At 33.3% G+C, this 22,077-nt stretch overlaps 1 protein-coding gene and 1 long non-coding RNA gene across 2 annotated transcripts in view; one reads left to right on the top strand and one right to left on the bottom strand.

Annotated features, from left to right (window-relative positions):
* Positions 1–22,077, bottom strand: part of LOC141449560 (larval cuticle protein A3A-like) — a 684,900-nt gene that overhangs the window by 509,526 nt on the left and 153,297 nt on the right. The gene's annotated exons all lie outside the window — the stretch shown is intronic.
* LOC141449565 (uncharacterized) overlaps positions 1–22,077 on the top strand; it is a 101,026-nt gene that overhangs the window by 68,173 nt on the left and 10,776 nt on the right. Inside the window, exon 2 of the long non-coding RNA XR_012455594.1 lies at positions 9,645–9,895. This is a non-coding gene — a long non-coding RNA (uncharacterized lncRNA). The remainder of the gene's footprint in view (positions 1–9,644; positions 9,896–22,077) is intronic.

Genomic DNA, 22,077 nt, shown 5'->3' with positions numbered 1-22,077 from the left:
GTAGCTTCTCTCCTCCTGCACCAGTTTCATATTCAGTCTTCATATTTACTTATTGTATACAGTATACAGATTGTAAATAAAATAATTTTTTTTAAAAAAACATTTATTTGTTTGTAAAGTGTATAATTAAAAATACACTTTAAAAACAAAAAAATAAAGGCAATTTAACTTTTATCCAATACAAAGCTTCTTGGAAAGTGTCTGAATTCTGATGCGCAGATTAAAATAAGACGGAATATGACTAATGCGCTGATATTTTATTATCCTTTAATACGCTCCAACTGTCAGGAAACCTTTTTTTAATATCGTGCTGGAGTTTCCTCGATAAAGAAATACTTTATTATCCAAAAGGTAAAATATTACTGACTTCTTTTTCGTAAGTATATGATGTGTAAAGACTGATTTCAGTTGCTTTCTGATATATAACTTAAATAACTCAACAATGATTATGTATTGGTTTAGTGACAGTAAAGTATTTAATTAAGGATTCAAAATTGGCGAAGAATCGGTCCAAATAAAAACAACAACTCGTCTTCTTGCCAACGTTTCGACAAATATATTGTCCTCTTCAGGGCCTGGATAGTACAAATACAAACAATTTAGAGAATCAGTAACACAGAAAATCAGTAAAAAAAAAACAGTAATATAAAAATAAAAATAAAATACAATAAATTCTTTATAATTATAAAAAAACTTACGTGTGGGTTGGATGAGTTACAGAAACTAAAAGCCAGAACTGGAGAACAGGTGTATATATATATATATACAGATATAGCGGGACTTACGCGGGAATTTTGGTAATGACAATGGGACACATACATTGGGACTAATTACAATGTTCAATTTTGACAAAAGAGTAAATAAAATAGATATTGGGAAATTTCTTTTAATACAAAAAAGCAGGAAAAATCAAAAATCCTTATGAACTAAACACCATACGATCCAAATGATTAGTAAATTTAAAAAAACACAGCAATAATTTTATACAGAAGTTAGATATTATTTTATTTTTTAATGATAAAATTGTAGCATATCCTGGCCCTGAAATTTGTCGAAAAGTTGCTGTTTTTGATTCCTCGCCAATTTTGAATCCTTAATTTAGCTCAACAATAACAAACAAATAACTCAAACCCAAAAACTGAACAAGTAAAGAAAAATCAAGAAGTAAGAAAAAACATAAACGCAAAACAAAATTAATTTTGTAAATCTTGAATATCTTTGAAATTTGAGTAAGACAAGGAAAGAAATTTGAGCAAATGATGAATAATACTGGATGAATGCAAGAATGTTGAGAGGGCAAGGACATATTGTCTATCTGGGAGTGAGAAAGACATAAAGAGAATTGGAATGAGCTAGAGAACTCTTTTACATTATACGTGCAAAATTGAAGTAACAAAGGGTTAAGGTCTGCATGGACCCTTTAAACGCCTTTATTATGAGACAGTTGTAAATTAGAGGGCTGTGGAATTGTATAAAGGATGGCGGTGGAAAGAGCTTGTTTCAAAGGCGATTTAACCGTGGGTTTTAGAGGCTTGCTTAGTGGTATGTGATGAAGGTTAGCGGTAGGGAGATATTCAAGTGTGGAAAGGCGACAATTAAAGATCTTCAGACTGGCATCGTTATGCCGACTGTCGGTGGAAATAGTAAATTCTACCTTCAACTGACACACGGATTAAACCAGACCTGACTTGGAGCTTTGTTCTATTTTAATCTTCAATTAGGCTGGCGAAACTGTGAGGTGATTCGTGCATAACGTTTAGAAACATTTAACACTTTTTTAAATTAAACATCAACTATAAACAACAGACTTGGCTACAATTAAACTTCTGTCCTGGTTTGCTCCGGAATATAATCAGATTCAGTCGGTTTTATATATATATATATATATAAGCAGTTTAAATAAGAAATTTTAATTACTAATATAAAGAATTTATGCAGATTTTATGACTTGAAATATGCCAATGGCGAGGGCACAAGTGCACTTTATTACCGTTGCAGTCACGCTGTCATTCTAATAGCAAACCCACTGGCGTAAAATCTATTTATGCGCGCATATTTAAATAAATCTTAATTAACTGATTCGTGTCCAGTTTAACTTTTCTATAATTTGTTTTTCTAAATAATTTTAAACTTAGAAAAATCCTCATATTCACAAAATTCACTAAAAATTATTAATAGAACAATTACAGCTAATAACTTTTCCAGATTCGATTCAAAGTCAACTGCAGGGGCCACAGTTCTGTTAAAGTATTTATCCCGTTCAGGAAGAGCCAATAAGAGGTATTCAAAAAGAAAATCCAAAATAGAATCCACTTCAATAAAAATAACAGATAATTAATTTAAATAATATGGCCCTTTTTCTTAATGAACAATTAACTAATTTATCTTAATTCCACATTTTAAAAACAAGAGGTGTTTCGTTTTAAATGTGGAATTTTTTTAAGCTGAATGTGAATGTAATTCACTAGGAGGCCTTAAAAGTGCATTAGGATTGCTAGTTATGCAGTCTCATATATTATTTTTTATTTTTTTATTTTATTGACTGTTTAATACATGAATGTACATACAGCAAGGGAGTGAGGGAATTGCAATATACAAACTAAATACATTATATAAAAATACAAAGAAAAACACAACTAAAAAAGACACTATTAAATGAAAATAACAAAAAAGAAAGAAAAGAAAATATACATGTAGTCTTATAATATCAATGAGGAGAAAAAAAACAAACAAACAAAAAATGAACTTAAAATAAATTTTAACAAATGCTTAAACTGATTACTGAACAGAAACGTAACTCTTAAAATAAAGTAAAACATATTTACTAAAGTTATAATTACCAACTAACTAGGAAAGTAGCGCCCTAAATTTAAGCACAAAAATTATAAAATGGTAAACATTCCATATCTGTTTTTTATTTAAATCATTTAAAAGTGAATTTAAATCATTGTAACAACCAATCTGATAATGTATTCTGTAAAGATGATAAGCTGGACAAATAAAAAATATATGTGCTAACGTTTCTGCCTCGTCTAAATTGCAGTGTGTGCATTTCTCATTGAAATTCAAAGTGTATTTAGTTTTTTTAAAATAAATAACACATTGATCTACTGAAGCAACCCGAAGCTGGCTAATAATTTTAATTATTTGGAAGGGCATTTCTAATTGGAGATATGAACTATTGTTATGAAAATTAGGTTGGTAAAGGTTAGTGTAAGATGTATTTTGTAATCTGACCACATCCAGCTCAATCAAATTATTTTCATATCTGTTTAAAATTTCTTTTTTTAAATTTACAATTTGGTCCAGATCTTGGGATTGCCAGAGAGAGTCATAGCCCAACTCTGTAATCAACTGTTTCAATTGACATGCCCAATTGTATTTAGTGTCACAACCTTGATTCCCTAGAAACAGCATTCTATTGAAACAGATTCTAGGCAGCCTGTTGTTGCTCATTTTTAGGAGTTTAATCCACCAATTAAGAGCAGACTTAAAAACATTGAATTTTAGTTGGATTCTTGCTATCTCCAAGCGCAAGATATAATTGGGAGTCCTCCTGGGCCAGCCGAGGGCCGATTTAAAAAACTTAGACTGAACTACTTCAATGTCGTCCGCGTACCTCAAAGCCCAGGATTCGCAACAATATAATAAGATGGACCTAATTATTGAATCAAAAAGCTTATGTTGGGCCTTCCAAGACGTGTAATGGGCTTTTTTGAAAATATTGCCAACGGCTCCAAATGCCACTGTCGCCTTATTAATCCTATCTTTTGAAGCTAGACTAAAGAGACCTGAGTTTGAAAATAATACACCCAAGAACCTGAATGAGGTAACAACCTCTAACGGGCAATTATTATAAAAAATATGTTGCTTGGGCGATCGACCATGGCTTTTTTTAAATATTACAGCTTTTGTTTTATTAATGTTAACTTCTAAGCTATTAACAGTACAATATTTTTTAAATACATTTAATTTCCTTTGGGCATCCACCAATGTGTTGGACAGGAGGACAGTGTCGTCCGCATAAAGTAGGGATGTTAACCCATTTTCACAGTCTATACTAACTGTATCACAGTTGTTAGCTAGTAAAAAATTATCCAAATCATTGAGAAAGATTGAAAAAAGTACTGGAGATATTGTATCGCCTTGCAGCACTCCTTTGCTGACCGGCACTTCGTCAGAAAATTGCGAATAATTTAGTTTAATTTTAATAGAGGCCTGGCTATACAAACTCTCCAGTACTCTTATCATCTTTCTACTAACTCCATACTGGTATAATTTATTCCAAAGAAGCTCATGATTAATAGAGTCAAATGCTTTTCTAAGGTCAATGAAGGTGGCATAGACCTTTCTTTTTTCTCTAACAATTTGGCAATTAACAACTGATGAAAGCACAAAGACACTATCTCTGCAACCCCTTGACACCCTAAACCCATTTTGATTTTCATTTAAGGGGTTTCCATGTTCGACCCAATCCGAAAGGCGCGAAGTGAGCATTTGAGTAAACAATTTGGTAACACTGTTCATGAGAGAGATCCCACGATAATTCTCAGGCATATCCGGATTACCCTTCTTGAACAACATGAACATATTCACCTTGCCCCAAGTTGAGGGAACTAACTCAGTATATTATTGAAAAGCGTTTGCAAAAATTCTACTCCTACTGGGGGTAAATTCTGAAAAAATTCGTACGGAATGGCGTCCGGCCCGGGAGCTTTTCCTATTTTGCTTCTTCTAATAGCAGATTTAATTTCATTTAAACTAAATGGAGAATCAAACAGTGGGTGACAAACATCCGAGACTGAAAAAGAATTCCTCTGGATTGCTGGGTAACAGGAATTTAAATATTTGTTCCAAACAATTAGCTCAATGTTGTTATCAAGTTGTGAATAAGATTTTCTACATGTATTAACTGTTTCCCAGAAAGATTTAGAATTTTTAATGTTGTTTAGGGAGTCACCTATATGCAGTCTCATATATCAGCTATTAACAAGTTAAGCGTGGAATTTAGTTTAAAAAAAAAAAAAAAAACCACAGTGTGCGGAATTAAAATCAGACAATGACGTGTATACAAGTCGAACGCAGCAGCAAAACCACCAAAAGTTTTGCAACGTCGTAATAGTCATTGCAAGCACTTTTTCTACAATCTCTGGGGCTTGTATTCTGTGCTCATTCAAAATCTTGCACCGCTTCATGCATGCATTGCTTAGTTAACTAAGGACGCAAGAGCTTTTTCAAGGAAGAAAAGAGCTTTGAATTCTGTGCAAAATGAACCTCTATCTAAGATAAAAACGGCATTGCACAAGGGTTGAGAGCTTCTATTTGTGTGGTAATTCACAACCTCTAATGCAGAGACCAAATATGTACCAACCACTTATCATTTGGCTGACTCCCTCCAACCCTCACCGTACAAAATACTTAGCAGTTCTATTGGTAAGATAAAGGAAACATCCCACCAAATAATATTCTTATTGTACTTTATTAAAATTTTGAGTTTTTATAGTTAATGGCAATTTTATATTTTTCACAACGAGTATACTCATCGAACGCACCGTAATAGAGATTTGGTTTGACGTGTATACATGTCAAACACGCTTAACTGGTTAATAACGAAGTTATACTCTATTAACTTTAACAAAATCATACAGTTTAAAAAGTTAAGTTGATTAAATGACAAAAGCTACAAAAATCAGTATTCTTACTTCAGCTCATAATTTCATCTCGTTAGAATTCGAAAAAGCTTATGTATTTTATTTAAATTTGTTTCTGATTGTTTCCCCTTTTACAAAACTGATTTCTCTTAATACTTTTGGGGCTTTCTAAGTGCTTGAACTTCTCTTTTGAACAATATCTAACGCTTATTACCTTCAATCTTGCAAAACAGCGCCATCGCTCCAGTTTTCCATCCTGCGCTTTTGCTCTCAACAAGCAGCAATCAGATCTACAAATTAAAGAACAGCCTTCGACTTCACGGTTACTCTGTAAGAAGATCCTAGGAAGACAAATTTAAGAGATTAACAGCTTTTAATTTTGCGCCTGAATTTGTTCCCTAATTTTTCCTTCTCACATAAATATTCTGCCATGTTTCGTAAACTTGTATCGAAATTAATAGTTGAACTGGAACTTTAGCTTCATCTGGTAAATTGAACCTAGTTTCTCATCACTTTATCTCATAAGGCATCCTTCTTAGAGCCTTTTAATTAAATCCGCCCCGTTCTTCCTTATAAGGCGACCTATCAGCTTCTCCAAATATTTGCTACATTCCTTTTTTTTTTACTTTCCTTAATAACCTTTCCTAGGTTCCGTGTGTTCACTGAGTCATCCTTACCACATTTCTAACCTAAATTAGATGCTATTTATGAAGAGAAGTAATATACATTTTAGGTACTATTATTTTGACCAAAAATGTATTATAAGTATGGTGACCATATTTTTTTAGAGAAAATAAAAATACCTAATGAAATTCATAAGTTTATAGCATTGATTACGAAAATAGTGCAATACAACAACGCATACAATCATTTATTATTAATTATTACACATACACACACATTGTAAAAATTAAAATTTTGAAACTTTTCAGTAGAATTAATTATTAATAAATTAATTAATAATTTGTTTTAATAGCGCCGGTTCACGTTTTAAAAAGTCATAAAATTGCATATACAGTTGATTTGAAAGTTGAATTTGACGGAAATGCATGTTTCTGTGTTGAATGTATTAATAATGTGTTTACTTTTAACTGGGTTTTTTCATTCGTTCACAATTATTCACCAGTCGACTTTACAAAAGGATAAAAGGCCTATTTTAGAAAATAAATAAAGTAAGAGGACAGAGCATTGAAATAAAGTACTGTCCTCTTAAATAAAGGACATATTGTCACCTTAATTATAATTGGCCATCATAAGGGTATGTAGTTAACTCTAAAGCCCTAATAATGGTAAGGGCAATCAGTTTAGAAAAATGGGGGTAGATTAAAAACAAATAATACAAAAGTTTTTTCGGAAGTTTCTGAAATTACAAGCTGAAGTATTAATGAAATGTTGGGTACTTGCTGATTTGTGCACTTTTTTGACGTTTAACCCAACGGATCGCAACCACTGGGGAGCGAACCAATTTTTGTTTGTGGGAGTTTAAAAAATGGGTCGCGACTTGTGGCCACTTATGTATATGAAAACCATTGCATTCATAACTAAATTTTACTGAAACTAGCTACAGATTATTAAATCCTTTACAACTACTGGGAACCGACATCCGAATAAGTTCGATCGTTTGTTTTCGTAAATATTGAGGATTGCAGTAACTATTTCAATTGAAGCAAGAATAGACAAATCAGTGAAGGAGAATCAGGAGCAGAAGTGCCATTAGTATGCACTGGTATGATATTGTTACATGCATGTTAGATGAAATTGTGCTGCATTTGCATCATGGTTTTCTGGTCGCCTTATAATTTTGTTCTTATTTTTGGGTCGATAGACACCAAAGGTTCCAGAACGCTGGCTTTAATCAATCCTTATACTTGGACCTTTTAAATTGTAAGATTTTGTTAAGGCTATTTTCTAATTAAAACTTCAACGCAGGTGATTTGAAACATTATTAAATAATTTTAATTGACAAATTGTCTTCTACTTTTTGACTATCGTTTAGATTTCAAAGGGGTTAGCTTGAAATCAATGTCATTGTGACTAACCTAAGCATCAAATATATGTAATTTTCTTTGCCAAAGATGGTTTTTCAAAAAACACTAGAGAACTGAAGGTGCCTAATTGTAGAACAACCAGCAGCGAGCCAGTATGCGGCTGTAAGGCTGCTTGATGTATTTTAAGGTTCATTTTGGTACGTATTTTGGCGCAAGCGAATAATTTACATAAATTGAATTAGAAACTACGGGGTTTGAATATATTCTATATTATGAACATTATTTAATTTTTATAATTAGACGATATAAAGCATAAAATGTAATAACTAGACCCACAATTATAATGGCTAGATAAACTGGCATATATACGGAGTAGTTATCGATTAAATTTAGACTCTACTGCTGGTTGACCCATCTCGGTTTTAAACAAAATGTATTTCTTTATTTGGCACCCCTTCTTGGAAAAGCCAGTGCATTTGGGAATAAATTCTTTCACGTATAATTTTGGAATATTAGAACATGAACCCTTATGCAATTTACCTGCCGGACAGTTTTCATAAAGTTTCAGTTTTTTTACATTCTCTTTCACTTTATTATTTTCACAAATGAATAATTTGTTCCTATTAATGTAATTTCTTGTAAGCTCCATTTGAAAGATTCGCCCAGACAACAGAACTTCTTTTTAAGTAAAGCGAAGTCAAAATAGTTAACAGATTTGTGTTCGTGATTAGTTTATCTAATTCAGCATAAATTTTTAGCTCGCACAAGTTATAAAAAATTCAGGACAACTACAAAATAGAACTTCCTTCATGATTAAATATCCATTTGAAGGGCGCCGTCGTGTAGACCCTGGCATTCCCTTCTTGCCTACCATTACTGGCTACGTAGGGCGAGCTGTGTACAAAGCTTCTTCGCTGGGACTTTACTGCTTCTCAACAACTTTTCCTTTCTTGAAACCCCATCCCATTCACTTCTAGCGCTTCTTAACCAAGTTTGACAGTAGCTAAAGGATAGATAGGGTGGAAATGTTTGGGAAGGGTTACAATGTAGTTAAGGAGGATGGTCCGAGGGCCGTTCTTGAGGGTTCAGGCTGCCATGGCGACAGAGTGACAAGGATAGGCAGGACGGAAAAGAAGGGGATTCCCCCTCCGCTTCCACTAAGGGACAAACAGCTGTCCTAGGTCAGTCGTGATTTATTACAGTGTGAAACCAACAGGCACATTGGTGCTCTACTTTAGAATAAGCAAGGTGAGACGGAGTATGGCAGTCAGAACTCTAGTCATTGCTTTAGCATAGCAATATGACATAAAAGAGGCTGGGCACGAATTAATTCTAGTTTCAAACAATGCTTCTTCATTCACTGGAGTTAAGGATAAGTTTTGTTTAAGTAAAGCACAAAGTGGCTTCTACAAAGTGGCTAACCAATCTCCACCTGCCGGCTAGTTGTAATTTAACTAAGTTAATAAATGAAGTAATTGTCAAATTTTGTTAAAATAGTAATATTTTGAGTTAGAAGACAATTTCACAGTTTCATTTCATTGAATCTTACAGACATTAAAGTAGAACTGTTTCAATTATATTCTTGAATTATTTAATTTGATTGGAATATATTTTGCCAGTCTGGTTATAGATAATTATTTTAATTCCCCGACACTTCTTAAGTGACTATAAGTTCACTTAATTAACGTAACAGGACTAATATTTTTGAAACTTACTCCGGAGTATATTTACGGAGAGCCCGGAAAAATGGATTGTTCCTCTACCGTCAGCAGAGGATGTGTTATTAAGATCAACCTCACGCCATTGGAACTTAGAGTTGAGTATAAATTAACGGAGGACTTAAATTAAAATCTCCGTGTTTGTGAATAAATGTAAATTTTAGTTTCTTTACATTAATTTCAACCTAATTACCAAAATAGATAGGTTATATATTCATCTTTGATAAAAATGATACTTTATAAGTGTTTCGTTATATATAATACGTACATAATAACACCTATTCCAGCTCAATGGACAAATAAAGGAGTTCACATTGGTACATAGGCGAAGAGAAAACCAATGTGTTGAACGCTGTTTTGAACAAGAAGAGTGGTATTTTCCAAACCTCTAAGGGGCTGTTCTAGGCCACTGACTAGTTTATGTTACTGTTGGGTTTCTACAGTTTGTAGTAGTATAAGAAAGAAACATCAAAGAATCCACCGCTAACAAAAGAAGTTTAGAAGAACAAAGAGGAACGTCTTGCTGGAACTCAATGAAGTAAGTTCCAACAACTAAGTTCCTTTTATTTAAACCCAATACTCTATAACAATGTTACCAACCTCTTTTACTTGCGTTTACCTCACATTTTCTAACAAATGTCCACCTCAATCCAATAAATCTAATTTGATAAGTTAATACTGCTGATTTATACTGATAAAACCATAAATATTTTTAAAATGATTTCCAGCAAGTTGTAAGAAGCTTAGTTTTTTGTTTTTAATCACACGGTTACAATTTTAAGTTGCTGAAGTACAGCAGAAAACGTTGTCATTTCAGGCCAGCTATTGATACTTGTAAATGGGATAAAATATAATCTAACGTCTACAATTGAAAAGAAACCAATTATACCACAATGGGTGCATTTGGGTAGCAAAAACGTTGAAAGAAAAAAAAAAATCAACGAAGTTATATTTTACAAAGATGCCTTTTGAAGGATACAAATTATCCAGAACTATTAAAATGTACACATGAAATAATAAATATGAATAAGGTTATGCCTGAAAGGCATATTTTAGCTGAAAAAGTAAAATCCATTCGCATAAAAGGGCTTGAGGTTTTAAGAAGACTGACTACCAACAAGTGTGGCACGAGGAACTGGCCTCATGTTACCAATTAGCGCCTGTATTGCACATATCACAGACTTGAGATTTCAGAGTGTTGGGGGCTATCGGTGTTCATGGGCCCTTAACCAGTTAAGCGCGGAATTTAATTTGAACCCCCCCCCCCCAGTGTGCGGAATTAAAATCAGACAATGACACGTCGAAAGCAGGGCAAAACAACCAAAAGTTTACGTCATAATAGTCACTGTAAGCACTTTTTCTGCAATTTCTGGGGCTTGAGATTTCAGAGCATTGTGTGTTTTACAAAATCTTGCACCGCTTCACGTATGCATTGCCTAGTTAACTAGGGATGCAAGAGCTTTAACAAGGAAGAAAAGAGCTTTGAATTCTGTGCAAAATGAAATCATGCTCGTACTGTGGTCTGTACCTCTATCTAAGGTAAAAACGGCATTGCACAAGGGTTGAGAGCTTTTATTTGTGTACGTAATTCCAAATCTCTAATGCGGAGACCAAACATGTACCAACCACTCATCATTTGACTGACTCCTTCCACTCCCCTCCGTATAAAATACTTGGCAGTTCTATTGGTAAGATAAAGGAAATATCCCAACAAATAATATTCTTATTGTATTTTATTAAAATTTCGAGTTTTTATCGTTAATGGCAATTTTATATTTTTCTCAACGAGTATACACGTCGAACACGCTTAACTGGTTAAACTACGATACTAAATAAACAACAACTTTCTGATGAAATGGGTAGTGAGATCAGTTTTAATTTATTATTTTCAACTTTATTATTGTATAAAATACATTTTCAAATTTTTGGAAAATCTCTATATGTATGTAGTCACCCACTTTTGAAAACCTCAATCTTTCTGGTACATAAAGCATCATAATAAAAAATAATAATAATTCAATTAGTACGTCAAAGTTCTATTTATAAGTACATTCACAATAAATATGAAAAAATGAAATATCAAGAGATGATAATAAGAAATATGTAATAAGAGAAGGTGGAGAGAGGTGAAATCTATTACCGGGGACCCGGCCAGAGGGGGGTACCAACTCCCCTCCCTCTAGCAAGAGAGCCATTAAAGGGCAGCCGGCACCATGGAAGGTGTTAAAGATTTAATTATTATTTCTGATTTATGGTGTCCCAGCCAACCCGCTAGAAGCTGTTCATGGGTGCAGGTTTCAATTTATTTGGCCCATTTCTCCCAATTTCTCGCCAACACACCCAACCGGACCTCTAACTCTTTCTTGTACACGCTACAGCCCCACCTTGGTCAATTTACGATTTTTTTTTAAATTGGATACGATAAAAGGGGTTGAAGTTAGAAATGGATGTAGATGGCCTCGAAATAAAACCCGCATTACCTTTCTATCCGCGAATATTTCAAATAATTAATGTTACAAATAACTGGAAAATATATAATATTTCTATTCTTTTTGGTCATTCAATGGCTACTCGTTAATAACAGTCTGATACGTCTTGAGCTCCTGTGCCAAATATGTATTTATAAATACCAAAGTACTCCAAAATGACAGATATCAAAGGTATCTTAAACTTGAACTTTCAATTCAGCTCCCACAACCGTATCTATCACTAACGTTTGTAAAAATGCAACGATAAGTGGTATTAATTCTACAATAATTCATTGACTTTTTCTACAATTTGGTCGAATTGCTCCAATAATAACTTTCAGATAACTGAGTATGCTCCTACGAGCTTAAGTTTTTCTAAGAGACAGAAGAAAAAGCGATATCACCTCCTCATGCCCTAATAAAGTACAATAGCCGTAAAGTTGTACGCCCAGCTTCTTTACAATCTTCTCGCAAGTAAATTATTGGTAGGGAAGCCAATTTTTACAAGAGGATGGAACTATTAATCCTTTAACCGCCTTAACTGCCCGCAGAAAACAACAGCGGTTTTTTTTTAAGACTGCGAACGTTTTCAGAGCGATTGAGATCAGTCTTGTGCATATTGCGCATACTTTTGCGGAATCATCATATAACAAATATCATACCAAAAAGATCAAGAATCATAAAAATACTTGTATTAGCGATCCAGCCGCTGAATCTGGACTTGTAGGAGATACTTGCGAACAATATTTGTAGCTCAAATCTGTTTGTTTGTCTGGGTATGAACTCGTAACTCAAATTTTGTATTATTTTGTGTTTAGTTTTAATTTTTTATTTTAAGACACGTCAACATCTGAAGATATTGACACCTGCAGCCTTTTTCAGTTCATTGCCAGCCTCTGGATCTTGTCCATTACTGGACAGTGAGCTGTATGAAGCTGCTAGAAAGAGTAAATCTAAGGGATGACAGCTGGATTCGAACTAGGGATTACCGCGTAGAAATTCGATGCGCTAATCACTGAATTATCGCTCCTTAAAAATAGGATCGTGTACGAACAATTTCATTTAGAGAGACAATCTACAAATACTACAGGGTCGGTCAATAAGAATATTTGGACTCCAGAAGCTAGGAAATAGAACTCCGCCCCATGTCTATTAGACTGTTAACGTTTGAGTCCCCCACCCAAAATGAGATTTTGAGACCCTTGTTAATGTGAAATTAAAGTATCTTTTTAGGCGAGACAAAAATTGTTTGGGAAAACAAACAAATGAAGTAATTTTCATAAAAAGCTAGTTTTGTTATAGTTCAATTGCGAAACGATTTTTAGTTAGATTAATTCTCTGTGTTGCTGATCAAAACATTCTTAAGTTATTGAAGTATTTTTCCACCTTTAATTCAATATTTTCCACGTGTTTTTTCCAATTAAGAATTTTGTCGAATGTGATCCCTAAGAATTTAGCTGATGAACTACAAGGGAATCTCCAGTTAGCCAGCTGCATTTCCCTGGATATGCCCAATCTTCTCTTTTTAGTGAAGGGGCAAAGTACCGACTTTGACTGCGATAATTAAAGGCCATTTGTTAAAATCCAATCATTTAAGTTATTTAGGACTTGTCCGAGTGCCTGTTTGCATTCCGGAAGTGTGTTTTTAGTGGTGAATATGCAAACATCATCCGCATATTGGAGAATTTTCACCTTTTCGATTAATATACTTTCTATATTAGCTACATAAATTGAGTACAGAATAGGACTCAGAATGCTTCCTTGTGGTAAGCCTATCTGAGTTACCTGTGGGCCTTCTATCGAGTCATTTATTTTGAGATAGATAAATCTATTCGATATTAAGTTAATTATATTCCTAATGAATTTATTTGGAAGATTTATAATAATAATAATAATAATAATAATGTGTGTTTATTTAATATTAAATAACGATACAAAATAATAAAGAACAGAAAACTAAGAAAACCACACAATGCATGGACATTATGTCCGTCTGCAGAGGTTGACCTCACTTACAAAAATTATACATTATTATAGATATTTTTCATAAACTACTACATAAACAAAAAAGATTCTTTGTAACAGAAAATTAAAATAATTGCAAAAATAATATAAACAAATTTAAATTGATTAATGAAATCCGCTAAATTCTATTAAAAACCTTCTCATAAAAAAATAAAATTAAAAATTATAATTAGAAATCAAAAACTGTCTGAAATTAGCCGCCTCCAAGTGGTACCAATAAAGGCGCTTAAAACTATTATTCTGCCCATTCAGATAACTAATTATTTCTGTTTTTGTCAGCGTTTTCTTATTGAACCACCGGATTCTAAATTCTTTAAGAACTGGACATTCAGCCACATAATGCAATAAATCCTCAACTACATTGAGATTGCACATTGAACAGAGGTGACTCTCGCTTGTACGACCCACTCTGTAGTTTAAATTTATTAGCTGCCCTCTCAACCTCATCATAGCTTGCATAAAGTGTAACTTGTTAGTATCTTTAATGTAATGATTTTCACCCAAATCTATAGTTAACTCCTTATACAAACAATGAAAAGTCGAATCCGCAGCTTTAGCCATCAAATTTCTTTTAAATGACTGTTTTATTTTCTCAACTAAAAGTTCAAATTGATGCTCTCCTCCACTGTCATATTTTATTAATTCCATATCCTGCCTTTCACAAATATCATTAAATTCTTTAAACCAAAATATTTTTTCTCTTATAATTTGTTCCGCTAAAATCTTTGGTAATCGTGTATTTGGTAAAGTAAGCACTTTCCGGATGTAGCGATAATGTAAGCTCAGTGTAAAAACGAATATAGGTGTCAAACCCGACTCCAAATATATAACATAACTGGGCGTGTTCTTTGGTAACAGAAACAATCTTTTAATGAAAAAAGTATTTAAACTTTCTATTTTATCACTCCACAGGAACCCCCAAGTCTGCGCGGCGTAACTAACTATGGCTCTAGCTACTGCATTAAACATTTCAAATTTAACTGAAATCGGTATACCATTTTTATTGAATACATTACTGTAATTCGCCATAATACTTGCTTTAGCCGCACGAAGTCGATCTTCAAAGTGGTGTCGGAAAGCTAATTGTGGAGTTAACCAAACACCCAAATATTTATATTGTTTGACTACTTCTATTTCCGTTCTGTTAAAATACCACTTCTCATTCCTGGCTAATTTCCCTCCTCGTCTGAAAACCATAACCTTCGACTTATCAAGATTAACCGACAAATTCCAAGTTTCGCAATAAGCGGACAATCTATTTATCATACTCTGAAGGACTATTGGGTCACTAGCCACAATCACGACATCATCGGCGTATAACAAACATTTTACAGTTACACCGGCCACACGTATACCACCTCCCAAACAATGTTCGATATCGTTTAAGTACAATGAAAATAATAACGGCGATAATAAGCATCCTTGTTTAAGCCCATTTAGAGTTTTAAACGTACTAGTTAATCCGTTAGGGGTCCACACCGATGATCTAGTATCACTATACAAACCCTTTAATGTTTCAATAAATCTAGTAGACAGCCCTAGTGAATATAGTTTACAGTATAAAGAATTTCGGTCTATAGTATCAAACGCAGACTTATAATCAATGAAAAAACAATACAGTTTGTGGCCCTTCCTGCCCACTTTAAGCTTTATAATATTCGTTAAATTGAAGATGTTATCTACTGTAGAATATCCTTTTCTGAAACCCGCCTGCGACTCACTAAGAATATTATTTTCGTTTTCCCACGCTTGTGCTCTTTTCAACAGCAAACCTGTAAATAGCTTCGAAACACAATCAGAAAATGAAATACCCCTATAGTTTCTAACATCATTTACATCACCTTTTTTATACAGTGGGAATATTATTGAGTGAGAAAACGTTTCCGGAATATTGGCAGTGCCATACATATTGTTAAATACCTTTAGTAACACTTCAATAAAATTAGTTGGGCAGTTTTTAAAGAATTCATACGGAATTCTATCATTTCCGGGTGCCTTTCCAGATTTTGCGGAATTTATTACGTCTGTTAGCTCACAAAGTGTAAAATATTTATCAACAGAGGGTAAGGTGATAAAAGGCGAAACATAACTAATAGAACAAATATCATGATGCGGATTTAATAAATTATTGAAGTGTTTAACCCAATCTTCGCTATGAATTTGAGTTCCACACAAAAATTTAGATTTTTTAAAAAATTTAATTACATGCCAAAAATTGTTTCCATATTTTATTTCTTTGAACTGTTCATATAATGATAAATAGAAATGTTGTTTCTTTTTCCTAATCAACTGATTATACTGTTTATTACACTGAACATACATACGCCTAAAGAGGTCTACATTATATTTTCTATAAAGGTTCAACAGGGCAAATGATTGTACTCTTTTATTTTTACACTCTGAATCATACCATATCTGTTTTGGTTTACTAACGGAACATGCACTATTCTGTTTAAAATGACCTAAACACGCTGAATCTCTTATGATATATGTTAATATATTTATATTTTCTTGCGCATTACAAACGCTCAAATTCAAACTATCTACCTTTACTTCCGCTTTCTTTTTAAAATTTTGTTCATCGACATTTGTCCACATCAATTTAGGCAGTAATGGAAATACTTCATTTTTTCTTTTTTTGGAGGCAGCTTCAATCAATAACTGAATGGGCATATGATCGGAGTAATGTTGAGGCAATACTTTGAAATCATGAACAGTATTTGTAAGATCAAATGATACGGCACATATATCGTTCACTGAGCTCCCTGGACCTCCTATGAACGTAAACTCGCCTTCACTATCTCCTGGCGTTCTCCCATTTAAAACTACTAGGTTAAAATCTTCACACAATTCCAAAAAAGTATCCCCTTTTTTATTTTTAACAAAATCTTTCGAATTTCTCTTTAAATTAAATTTAAATTCATCTAAAACCACGTCAGAATACACTTCTTGTGCATTAGATATTCTAATATTACAGTCTCCTAAAATGACAAATTTACTATTTGCATTATTATTTAAAATATTGCTTATTACCTCAAAATCCTCCGACCAATTCGCACCTCTCAAATAAACTGGCATAATATAGAATTCATGATTGTCTACTTTGCAATGAATCACGGTGTAATTATCAAGTTTTATAAATTTAAAAAAGGAATTTAAACCTTTCTTAATACCGTACAAACTTCCGCATTTCGCTCGGCCAAATGATTTATCTCTCACACCACTTATCCAATACAAATCATATCCCTCAAACGAATTTTTATAGAAATTAAAATCTTTTTCTTCTACGAATGTTTCAAATAATAAAAAAATATCTGAGCTTTTAATAAAATTAAAGAACATTACTTTATCTAACTTATTACGAATACCTGCCACATTATAACTGACAATGGAAAAACTAATCTCAGAATTTTCACAAATTTCACTAACACTACACACATAACTCTCCGCCTTCTGCAAACGGACTACTTCACATTTTTTTGCTCTTCATTCCTCTTCTCTGGGGTTAGATAGGCGTTAATTAACACCATATCCTCTTCATTAGCCGCTGTAAAACCACTACCTTCTTCCCAAGAAAATCTTTTGTTTTGATATAGAAAGTAATCATTTCTAACCAGTACTCGAGCCTCTTTATCAATTTCCAATATGCGTCTTTTCATCTCCAGCAGTTTTTTCCTTCTTATCCTATCTTTAAGTATGAGATCTCTGTGTACCCATATTCCTGTATTTTTTAAATTTTTGCCATTTTTCAATATATGCTGTACATCAGAAGTTTTAATCATTTCAACTAGAATTGATGTACGATCCGGCCCTATGGTGTACACTCTATCAATCAATACATTTTCTATACCAAATGATTTTTTGCACATTTCCTGAATTAACTTAGTCATATTTTCACCTTCCTTAATTTCAGAAAATCCCCTAAATATAATATTTTTGGCCTTTGATCTCCTCATCAAAAATTCCACATTTCTTTTTACTTCCTTATTTTGTTCCTTGAGCTCAGCTACCTCTTTAGTTAACTGTTTATTAACTTCCATAACGTTTTCTAATTTGCACTCAATATTTTTCAAAACTTGAAAATGAATAGACAGTTTTGAATCTAACAATTCACTCAATTTATCCATAACGGTATCATCAATGTCCATCATATCGGAACTTAATTTTTTCGTAATTTTCGAGGCCTCTTCCGGTGAGCTAAGACACCTTCTTCGCTTAGTTATTTTACTAGGAGTACCGTTCTTTTTAATATTATGTTTAATTTTTTCATTACCTGAACATTGGCTCATAATATATCCAATTTACTGTTATCTGTATTCTTACTTCAGCGAGAATGACGGTGGGCGTGGCACTACATAGATCTCAACTATTCAACTCCCACTCCTTCAGAATAGATAAAGACCCCACCAACTTTCAACTGATATGATACTTTTGCCCTTTTATGTTTATAAAAATTAACTATTATTTACAGTTTCCACTCAAATTTAGACGATTTTTCACAGATTTCACTTTAAATTGTCAACAAATTTTGGACATTTATGTAGCAAATAGTTTTTTAACAAGTTTGATCATAAAAAACAATTAAAAATAATCCTTTTTATCACTTAAAACATAAAATAAATGCAGAGCGTACTAGCACAACCGTTCACTACGAAAGCTACAGGTCAACTCCGGAAGATTTATAGTATGCATCATTTTTGCCAGAATTGGCAATTGTACCGAGTCGTAAGCCGAGGTGAAATCTAAAAACAAAGCAAGTGTTATTTTATTTTTAGTGAAACCCTTGTAAATGTCCGTAACTACTTCGGTTTGGCTTTCGTGAACGGATTTACATTTCCTAAATCCAAATTGGCTGACCGGCAATAAACCGTTGGATTCCATCCACCATTCCAACCTATGTTTTATCATTCTCTCGAACGTTTTGAGAACGCACGGGGATAACGATATTGGTCTGTATGAATCGCAATGGTCGCGGTCTTTATGTGCTTTTAGGATAGGGCAAACTAAGTAGTTTTTCCATTGGGGCGGATATTCCCCTTTTCGCCACATTTCGTTGTATAACTGCAGTAACTTGTACTTAACAGCTAAAGGGAGATGGTAGATCATGGCGTAACTTATTTGGTCCAGTCCTGGGGCTGAATTAGCGTGGTTTTTTGTTGCTGTGTTTAATTCGTTTATTGTAAACTCTTCTAACACATATGCTGTTTCCACTGTATCGTAACTTATTTCAATATTATTTAGAGCACAGGGAGGAGCTAATTTATTCATGAAGGTGGAATAAGTTAAATAATTTAATATGCTTAATTAGATGCGTGTTAAAGAACTAGCATAAATATGAAACCATTTTGATGGGAATAATATTTTGAAATAACTATATAGTATATACATTCAAATATTTAATCGTACACTTGATGCAAACAAAGATGCACTGTAAACAACGTTGGTTTAAAATTGTGAAAATATTCACGAATTTGGAATAAATCAAGAGAAACATTATTGTGTTTCTGGAGCTATGTAAACTGTACGTATGTATGTTTTGGCTCAATATCACACGGCCGATGTAGCTCTATGGCGCTACGTGTGCAGCTCTCTACACACAGACTACATTTAAACCAGTTGTAACATCTGTTCATCTAACCATGATAAAGAAATATTTCATTAACTTGTATATACACGTATATATACTTGTATATATATATATATATATATATATATAAGCAAAAAATAAATATAAAACCCTAAAATATGTTATCTACTTTGCTGAGGGCCGGTAGTACAAGAATTTATTTATACATAAACAAAAATATGGTGTGAAAAACTACTCAACTTCTACTTCAAGGCAGCTTCTTACTTCTCACTGTCCGTTGAAGACCGTGTTTTTCAGTGCACAGAGAAAAGCGCAGAAATTATACAAATAAAAAAAAAAAAAAATGTGGCAGTGTCATGGACACGGCCGTGTGTTGTACGTAAATACGTTTACGTAACGGGTTATATTTTTTATATAAAATATTTTTATTTATGTATTTAGGTTGAAATTAAGGAAACAAATCGACGATCGAACACAATCTATGCCTATACAGTCCGTTGTCGATGTAGAAGCGATTTCATCATCCACTTGCATAATTTCAACCGGCCCCAGCTGTAGATGTACTGACACCGTCGTTGATCCGCTCGGCCGCATTCATTCTTTTACGTTCCCGGCACAGCTTGACTCGGTCATATGGTGCTTTATTATTACCATTCGATTGTTATTGAGAAGCGCCTTTCCAACCGTATACGATCTCTGTATTTGGTTTTGGCTTTTCGACGCTTATAGGCCGACATTATATATTTTTGATAATATTTTTTTATTTTAACACCTTATTATATTCATTGTCACTATTTTACTCTAATGTTTATATACAATCGATAGATTGTGACGACAGCTGGCGATTAAAACTTGAACGAACTTCGTAGCTTCTCCGAGTCAAAAGTTATACTAATTGCAAATCTCGATATGCAGCAAAATTATCTCAAAATGGCGGCGCTTCCCCCTCCACACGCGCGATGCATCACAGTCCTCGTTTATCGTAATGAATTCTTTGATCCTTTAGCTATCCAGTGGTCTAATTTAATTTTGGATGTAGATGATAGATTCGAAACTATAATGCCAAACTGTATCCCCCGATTTTGTTATCATTAGATTTTTTGGATTGCCACCATATGATTGAAATTTAAAGACGTATTCACGTCAAAACATACTACATTGTATGACGAAAGCGTGTTTTTATTTGAAAGCTCACTAAGTTCTCGCCAACCTTAATTTACAATGCTACAAATCGCATTAGCTCAAATTCACTTTGATATAAACTGCCCCTTCTGGGACTAAACGTAAAATTGTCTGTTTTTTGAAATAAGAAGCAATAAGTTCGGGTAATATTCTTTGGCTGCAAAAACTTTCGATTTGTTCTCCCTTTATCTTTTTATTGTCGTTAAGTCAGCAATAAAATTGATAGAATTGGGGATTTTCTTGCCGTAAAGAAAATTGAATAGTTTTGCAGAGGTATCATATAATTTGTGCTTATCAGGAAAAACAGGCCGCCTCTGCTCCAGCGATGTTTCATGTCAAATATATACAAAGACATCGACACAGAAATACACAACGAATTTTACTTGATTGTATAAGATTAAATACCTAGCGAATTGTTCGCGACCATAATTATTTCGTTATGGATTATAATACATATTCTATTTCCTAATAATATAAACTATAAATCTTTGAAATTTCATTTGGTATCAGTATTTTGGAACGCTGGACGGCACAGAACCTGAGCCTAATGTGATAACCAAAATTAATAAGTAAGTTTTATTTATTTTTTTTTGTTTTGTCTTCCATTTTTATAGATTTTCTTTAAACGAGCTCTGAAAATTTCCTTTATTACCTTTATTAACGAAGTACGCACGCATGTATATATATAAAATCTGCTACGTTGTATCAAAACATTTTAGAGGTTCTGAGAAGCCTTTGTTTAAGACGTTAATTCTGAAATGCGATCGGTTCTTTCCTGTTTGTAGCTATCATAAGAATGTAATTTGTGACCAAAATTCTAAAATTTAAGAATATCTGTCACAGGATGTACTTTTCTCTGTTTTTTTTTAAAAAACAAAATTTTGGACAAATTTCTGGATATTTTTTAGTCTATAAAAGTATTCAACTTAAGTGAAGTTTATAAACTTTAATACGATTAATACCAACAGTTTTTAAGTACAAAATGTCGCCTTCAAATTCGTGGACTCCTCATAAAAGGCACTCCATATAATAGATCATTATATGTTAACTTCGCTTTCGTGAAGTTACTTTTGAGCCTCCATCTATTTTTTTTTTTTTCTAATGGCTAACTTCATTTTAAAAAGTTTTCAAATAATAATTAAATTTATGATAGGCCGAGTGTGAAGTGAGACTTCTTGCTACTAAAGAGTCTTTCAGAATCTAGATCAATTTTTCCAATAAAAGCAATTAGTGTTCAAAATACTTCTATAATAAGGCGCCACGGTAGCCGAGCGGTTAGAGGCGAGACCTGCGAAGCTATGAAGTATTGTGGTACTGGGTTCGATTCCCGGTTTTAGGCCTTGGATTTTATTTAATGGTTAATAAAAGAAATTTAAAGTAAAGTATGTTTGCTAGTCGCCTCCGTCCACGACACCTAATTGGTAGTTGAAAGTTAAGCCCCGCCTGAAAAAATAGGCG

This window comes from Rhodnius prolixus, unplaced genomic scaffold (assembly GCF_049639745.1).
Source record: "Rhodnius prolixus isolate KJV_2025 unplaced genomic scaffold, Rpr scaffold_2, whole genome shotgun sequence".
Lineage (NCBI taxonomy): Eukaryota > Metazoa > Arthropoda > Insecta > Hemiptera > Reduviidae > Rhodnius > Rhodnius prolixus.
The sequence above is the reverse complement of the archived record's forward strand: the minus strand, read 5'-3'. Positions and strand labels throughout refer to the sequence as shown.